Source organism: Bos grunniens, chromosome 19, assembly GCF_055505025.1.
Source record: "Bos grunniens cultivar Pamir isolate PY7600 chromosome 19, Bosgru_T2T1.0, whole genome shotgun sequence".
In the NCBI taxonomy this organism is placed as follows: Eukaryota; Metazoa; Chordata; class Mammalia; order Artiodactyla; family Bovidae; genus Bos; species Bos grunniens.
The window spans coordinates 36,492,884-36,500,066 of NC_141183.1; the positions used below are offsets into that span (position 1 = coordinate 36,492,884).

A 7,183-nucleotide genomic window follows, 5' to 3' on the forward strand; every position below is an offset into this window, starting at 1 on the left:
GGGTGGTTAAGTCCTGAACTGTGCAGAAGGGCAGTTTTTGTAGCCATTCCTGACAAAGTTAAGCGTTGGATGGAAAAGACTAACCCTCAGGGGCAGTGTGCAGGTGATGGGGGTGAGGAGGTAGGTATGGAAGGGGGTTGGGAGGATGGGGGGCTGCCCTAGCTTGACTGGATCCAAGGCTAGAGGCACAGGTCCCCAGAGGTGTGACCCTTAAACCAAGGGTCCTCTCTGGACTGCCCCATGGTTTTCTGAGCAGCACTGGATCCAGTAGAGGCCAGTCCTGGGGGCCGGGCCCAGCCGTCTGCCTTTCAAGAAACTTCCTAGGTGATTCTGAGGTCTTGCTTGGATGGAAAGCACCACTTTCCCAATAACGCTTCTTTTAGCATGGTTCTGTGTAGGAGCAAATGGTTTGAGGCTGTGCTTACATTCTCTACCATTGGGCCCGAAGGGAGAAAGCTGTGAGCCGAGGAAGGTGTATGCAGGTAATGCATCTGTATCTAAGGGGTTAAGGAGAATTCACCAAGAAGGGGTAAAACCCCCTACTTGTGCATGTGTTGTGTTCTAGATTACAGAACTGATACATGTACCTTATAAAACTGCAAATAAATATAGAAATACATATGGTTAAAAAATTCCTTCCCCGTCTCATTCCACATACCCCTTAGAAGCGTGTTAGCAGTTTGGGATGAATTCTTCCAAATCTATCAAGAGCTCTCTACAGTGGGTTCCCACACAGTTGTCTCTCAGTCGTATCCGACTTTGTGACCCCATGGGCTGCAGCACACCAGGTCTGCCTGTCCCTCACCATCTCCCGAAATTTGCCCAAGTTCATGTCCATCGTATCAGTGATGCTGTCCAGCCATCTCATCTTCTGACGCCCTCTTCTCCTGCCCTCAATCTTTCCCAGCATTAGGGACTTTTCCAATGAGTTCAAAAGCTGACTCCTTCCCCCCTTACCACTTTTATTTATTTTTCAATTTATTATTTTTAAAAAGCCTGTGTCCTCTTCACCCCCGTCTACTTCCTTCAACAAATACTTATTTTGAATCTCCCCTGGTGCCAGGCAGTGTTGAAATGCTGGGGACACAGTATCCCTGCCTTCAGGGCACTTGGGTCTCCTCAGTGGGGACAGACAGTGGGAAGTAAGGGTGTTCAGGGAATTTAAGGTAATGATTCTGTTGAAGAAAGGAAGTGACTGCTGGGGGTGTGTCTTTGCTGGTTGACACAGGTTGGTCAGGGAGGTCTCTTCTTGGAGCAGCCTTTGAGTTGAGAGGAGACAAAGTCTGGGGTCGGGGAGTGTGCCAGGTAGAGGAAGTAAAGTAGGAAAAAGTTTGTAGTGTTGAGCAGGAGGAGGTCAGGGAGTGGAGCAGGGTTGGGGGAGAGAGAGAAGTAGAAAGTGGGTCAGAGGAGTCAGCCAGGCCTGAGGCCTTTAGGTGGGTTTTTGGTTTGTTTGTTTTTTTTTTTAAGTGTAAAGAGTTTTTTTTTCTTTCTTTTGAATTGTGTATAACATAGGCAAAATTTATCTAAGTCAATAAAATTTTAATGAATTTCGCATTCCTTAAAATTCCACTGATTCTTTCCACTGCCAATCACCTTGGTTCCTCCACAGTCATAATCTTCAAAATAAGATAGCTCAAAAAGTTTTGCTCAATCCACAGCTGTTATTTAAGTCAGCCCATAATTCTTTTAGTTGAGCCTCTTTGAGCACCAGTGGAATATGGACACACTTAAAAATTCCCCACCTGTAATCTTTGGGATCCAATTTCCTCAAGCAATTTACTTTAAGACTCTAGAAGTTAAATGTAGCAAGTAGGTTGCTATTTATTCCTTCATCTTTCCTAATATTGAAAAGCCTTGTTATATCCAGTTTTTACTCATGAGCCTAGCAAAAAAAAAAAAGTTAACAGGTCTCACTGTCACCACTGCAATAAAATTACAGTGATGGAGGCAAAACCTGTGTTCTCCATGTAGTCACATTAACATCACGTGGATGTTATAAACGCTGCGAAAAGTCCCCTTGGAGGGCGGTTAAGATGGGAGTGGCCAGGTTGCCCAGGGTCCTGGTGGAGAAGGTACGATAGGGGGCAGTAGAGAGCCAGGGAGGAGGTGGTCATGAGTTTCAGATGAGAGATGCGGTGTCACTCACTGGCCAAAGAGCTTCACTTCTCTGGGTCTTGGTTTCCCTAGCTGTTAAATGGCAACAGTAACCACCTGGTTGGATTCTTGCGAGGAATAAAGGGAAAAAACACATAAAACCGGTGGCACACTGCCTGGTCAAAGGATGGTTGCTCTTGGCCTCTTGATCTATTCTCTGTTACTGAGTAAAATGGAAAGTTAAATAAACTTGGAAGCATTTGGAGTTTTAAAATTTCCTAAAAATTTCACCCTCTAAATCGAAGTAGGAAGGAGGAGTCCCAGAGAAGTCCTGGGTCACAGGGTCCTGGCTGTCCCAGCACAAAAGACAGTGGAGCCAGGGCCAGGACCACCCATGGGAGGGGGAGGGCGTGGGGCAGGTGCGCTCTCACTCTGTCCCAGGGAGGGGATGCTGTAGCCCTTGGGTGGGCTTATCAGGTCACATTTTAAACTCCTGGCACTGAGCTCTTCCAGCCCAAGTGCATCTCCCCAGCCTCTCCTGTCCGCTCCACTCAAGGCCAAGTCAGCCTTGGCTAGACCCGGGGAACCACAGGTCACCCTCTTTGGAAGGTCGGCACTGAGCCTCCTCTGTGCCCCTCTGGCTGTTTGTCATCACCTCTTCTATTGGGGTGCTGGGTATGTGACTCTGCAGCCTGCAGGGTGATGAGAGGCGGCTGCAGTTCCAACCTTCTGTGTCCGGGGTCCACTCCAAATGCCAGGTTGAAAGCACTGAGAGTGCTGAGACACCTGGGTGTCAGAGAGACACCCCAGGACCCCAGCTCTGTCCCAGGGAAGTTGCTCACACCCTCTGGGATTTGGGGAAAGACACGCCGTGCTCTGCTGACCAGCCTTCCCCTCTGAGGCTCTGAGATAATGCAACTCTTGGCTGTCCTGCTAATAACAGTGATAAAAATTGTGTGCACAGAGCACATCGTATGTGCCACTGTGCTAAGGGCTTTCCACTCATGAGCGTATTTAACCTTGACCTGACTCTCAGGTGGGCATTAAAGCACTTTCCACATAAAATGAACTCAGATCCATCTTGACAGTGGCCTCCAGGTTCTTTCTGCTGCATTAGTTTTCCATCCCCTTTACATCCTTCCTGGGGACCTCTGGCCATCATAGCCTTCCTTCCCAGTGTCCACACACACCCTGTCCCCGCCAACCCTTTCTTCGTCCTCCGGCTGCCCAGGGTTCTGCCTCCAGCTGCCAGAAAAGCACTTCCCTCTTCCTGACTCACCCTGATAGGAGGCCCAGTCCCCTTTCTCCTTGACCATCTTTAATCTGGCACTTGGGTTCCCCAGATCTGGCCCTGAAGGTCATCCGCACTTCCTGGGGCTCTTTCTTCTGCTTCTCCCCACAGGAGGAAACTCCATCCTGGGCTGCTTTCTTCACTCTGTGCCCTCATCACAGGGCAGTACCCAGGACTCTGGCTTTATCATCACCAGAAATCTCTGGTCTCCACAGGTCCACTCAGTCCTCTGCAAACTTTTGTCCGGGTTACTTTCCCTCTCTGGCCTCAATCCTCACACTTTCTCACTGGGACCAGATCAGCGGCCTCCTGGCTGAGCTCTTTGCCTCTCGGGGGGGCATCTCTGACCCGTTGGCCACCCCAAAGCCAGGGCCATTGCTCAGTTTACAGCTCTGACCTCACCACTACCCTACCTGCAGCTCCTCATGGGCTCCTGTGCGTGCGTGTGTACATGCTAACTCACTTGAGTCATGTCTGACTCTTTGTGACCCCAGGGACTGTAGCCTGCCAGGCTCCTCCTCCCATGGGGATTTCCCAGGCAAGAATACTAGAGTGGGTTGACATGTCACGGGCCGCTGTAGTCAGTCTTTAACTTTGTTGTTCAGGTGCCAACATCGGTAAAATGCTTTCAGGTGAATGTCCCCCAGTGTATATTCACTCATCTGATAATTCTGGCCATTCTGTGGCAGCCAGCCTTCAAGATGGCCCCCGAGTATTCTCACCCCCCTGGCATTCACACTCTTGCGTGGTTCCCCTCTGCACTGAGGAACCATCAGGACATTGTGGAGATGATGGAGCATTACTTCTGAGGCTGGGTCATAGAAGAAATTTCAGCCTCCACTTTGTGCTCTCGGATCATTTGCTCTGGGGGGAGCCAGCTGCCATGTTGTGAGGGCGCTCAAGCACTCCTGTGGAGGGACCTCCTGCCAACAGTCAGCACTCACCTGCCAGTCCTGTGGGTCTCCTTGGAAGCTGGTCCTGCAGTCTCGATCAAGTCTTCAAACAAATGAAGCACTGAATGACATCCGACTGCAACCTCATAAGAGACTCTGAGCTAGAACCAACTGGTTAAGCTGCACCTAGGTTCCTGACCCCCAGAAACTGAGATGATAAATATTCCTTGTTTTAAATTGCTCAGGTTTTGAGGGATCATTTTACAGCAATAGATCACTAATACACATATACTACTGTACAAGTCTATTATGTACATTATAATGCATATCCCCAAGTAGACATCTAAAGAAAAGAGATAAAAACATATATAAAGTTTTTTTTCTTTTGGCAGGACCATACAACTTTTGAGACTTTAGTCCTCCAACCAGGGATTGAGTCCAGGCCCTCAGCAGTGAAAGCATGGGGTCCTAACCCTTGGGCTGGCAGGAAATTCCCTAAATGTTCTTGCCAGCCTCTTAGTGGATGATCTTGTGACCCCCTTGGGGCGCATGTCCTCCCAGTCAGGAGACCTCTGTGCTCCTGAATGACATTCAAGCTGCTTTCCCCTGAGATTCAAGGCTCTCCTCAGGGCGGCCCAAGCCACCCCTCTGGCCGTTTATCCCACTGAAGAGAAACTTGCTTATTACAACTGATAAAATCCTTCCTGTTCTTTCAGGCCAGCTTCACAGACCTCCTCTAGGGAGCCTTTCTCGACCACCCTGGAGGTGGGATTCCCTGTTTTGGAGCCCAGGCTCTCTGAATTGCTCTCTGCAGGTGCTCGGTATCCTGAGGGGAAGAGTACTCAGAGGGAACAGGGTTGCTCTGCATAATGAGGCGGAGTCCTAAAAGTGGCTCGGACATTCCATGCTGTCCTCCCCAGCACCTGTGAGCATGCTGCCGGCGCTCTCTCAATCATTATGTTGTAGGTAGTGAAACTTACAGATGGCCATACATATTGTACAGGGGGCTGACCTCTAATTCAGCATCCAGTGTATTGTGTCCTTCATCTGGCTTTCTTCAAAGTGTTTTATCACCTCTGACTCCCTTTTATTTTTTTCAATTAAAAAAAAATTTTTTTTAATTCAAAAGATCTTTTTTTGGCTGTACCTCACAGGATCTTAGTTCCCTGGCCAGGGATTGAACCTGCACCCCCTGCATTGGAAGCATGGAGTCTTAATGACTGGACCACCGGGGAAGTCCCTTGGACTCCCATTCTTAAGTTTTTGTGTATGTTGTATACACGGCTGACCTTAGGACAGGAAGATTCTCCAGGTGGGCCTAATCTAATCCCACGAGCACAGGGGGAATCAGAGAAATCTGGAGTTCCAAGAGGATACCAGGCACTGTTGCTGACTTTGCAGATGGAGGGGTCATGTGATGAGGAAGGCAGGTGGCCTTGAGGAACAGAGGGTGGCCCCTGGCTGCCAGTCAGCAAGGAGATGGGGTCCTCAGTTCTATAGCTGTGAGGAACTGGATTCTGTCAACAACTGGAATGTATTTGAGAGTAGATTCTTCTTCTCCTTTGCCTCCAGAAATGAATACGGTCCTGCCAGTACCTCTATCTCAGCTTCATGAGACCCTGAGCTGGGAACTCAGCTGGGGTTCCTCTTGGACTTCTGCCCTACAGAGCTGTGAGCTAATAAATGGGTGTCATTTCAAGCCACTACGTTTGGGGTGCGATAGAAAATGAACACATGAAGCTCTGTCTCTGAAGACCTTGCAAAGTATATATTTTCTCTCTCTTTTTTTTGACTGTGCTACACAGCTTATGGGATCTTAGTTCCCGAATCAGGGATCAAACCCTTGCCGCTGCAATGAAAGCACAGAGTCCTAACCGCTGGACCACCAGAGAATTCCCAAGGTATATATTCTTAACGGGACAGATGTAAAGCGTTCTCAGGGTGCATGTGTCTGCCGCCATGTGGCATTGTTTTGTTTTTAGCTACTTCTTGGTTTCTCAGGGTTATCTCTGGTCTCAGAGAGCTGGCTTGTAAGTCAGCCACTGGTGTTTCATGTTGTTTATCTGGCTTTCCTCATGGTGTTTCATCACCTCTGGCTCTCACCCTAAAGTTGTTTGACTTTGGGGTGTTTTTCGTTACTGGTTCACAGACTGCTCCCTAAGCAATGGTTTTGGGAACATGGTTATAGGGTAGAACCAGCTTGTAAGAACATCTTATTCCAGTATAATATGCAAATAGAAGAATGCACAGATCTTCCGTGTATGGGTTTCAGCAGTTTTACAAACTTGCAGCCTTGCAGCCCGCATGCAGATCAAGCAGTGGGACATTTCCATCCCCCAGAAACTCCTTCCAATCCTCACTCTTATAAGGGTGACTGCTATTCTGACCAAAACAGCGTAGGTTTGTTTGCCTGAATAAACCAGATTGTAACTGATAATACCAGAGCAAGCCAAATCAATAGCCCAGTAGTCACCAAAATTATTGGCCACAGTCCCAGTGCATGCAAACAATGTGAGGCTTTTCAAGACACAAACGAGGGTGCAGCCAGGACTTATTTTATGCGAGGCGCATGTTCCTGAATATCTCACATAATGTAAACTCTTCTAACTCGGGGGGTCTAGTTTTCTCACTGAAGTATCCATAACATAGGATTCCCATGATGTCATATTTGGGGTCTAAAGCAAGATTTACTAACGTCATTAACATCGTCCAAATTCTTAAAATTTTTTTTATTGATTATTTTATTTTTGGCTCTGCTGGGTCTTAGTTGCTGTGTGGGCTTTTCTCTAGTTGCAGCGAGTCGGGGCTCCACTCTAGTGGTGCCTGGGCTTCCCATTACAGTGGCTTCTCTTGTGGAGCACAGGCTCTAGGGCTTGTGGGCTCTAGAGCACAAGCTCAGTAGTTG

At 48.3% G+C, this 7,183-nt stretch overlaps 1 non-coding gene across 1 annotated transcript; it reads right to left on the reverse strand.

Moving 5' to 3' along the window:
* Positions 1-1,896: 1,896 nt before the first annotated feature.
* LOC147352175 (small nucleolar RNA SNORA1) lies at positions 1,897-2,041 on the reverse strand. Its single transcript, XR_015148488.1, has one exon. It is a non-coding gene; the product is annotated as a small nucleolar RNA SNORA1 (small nucleolar RNA).
* Positions 2,042-7,183: the final 5,142 nt, after the last annotated feature.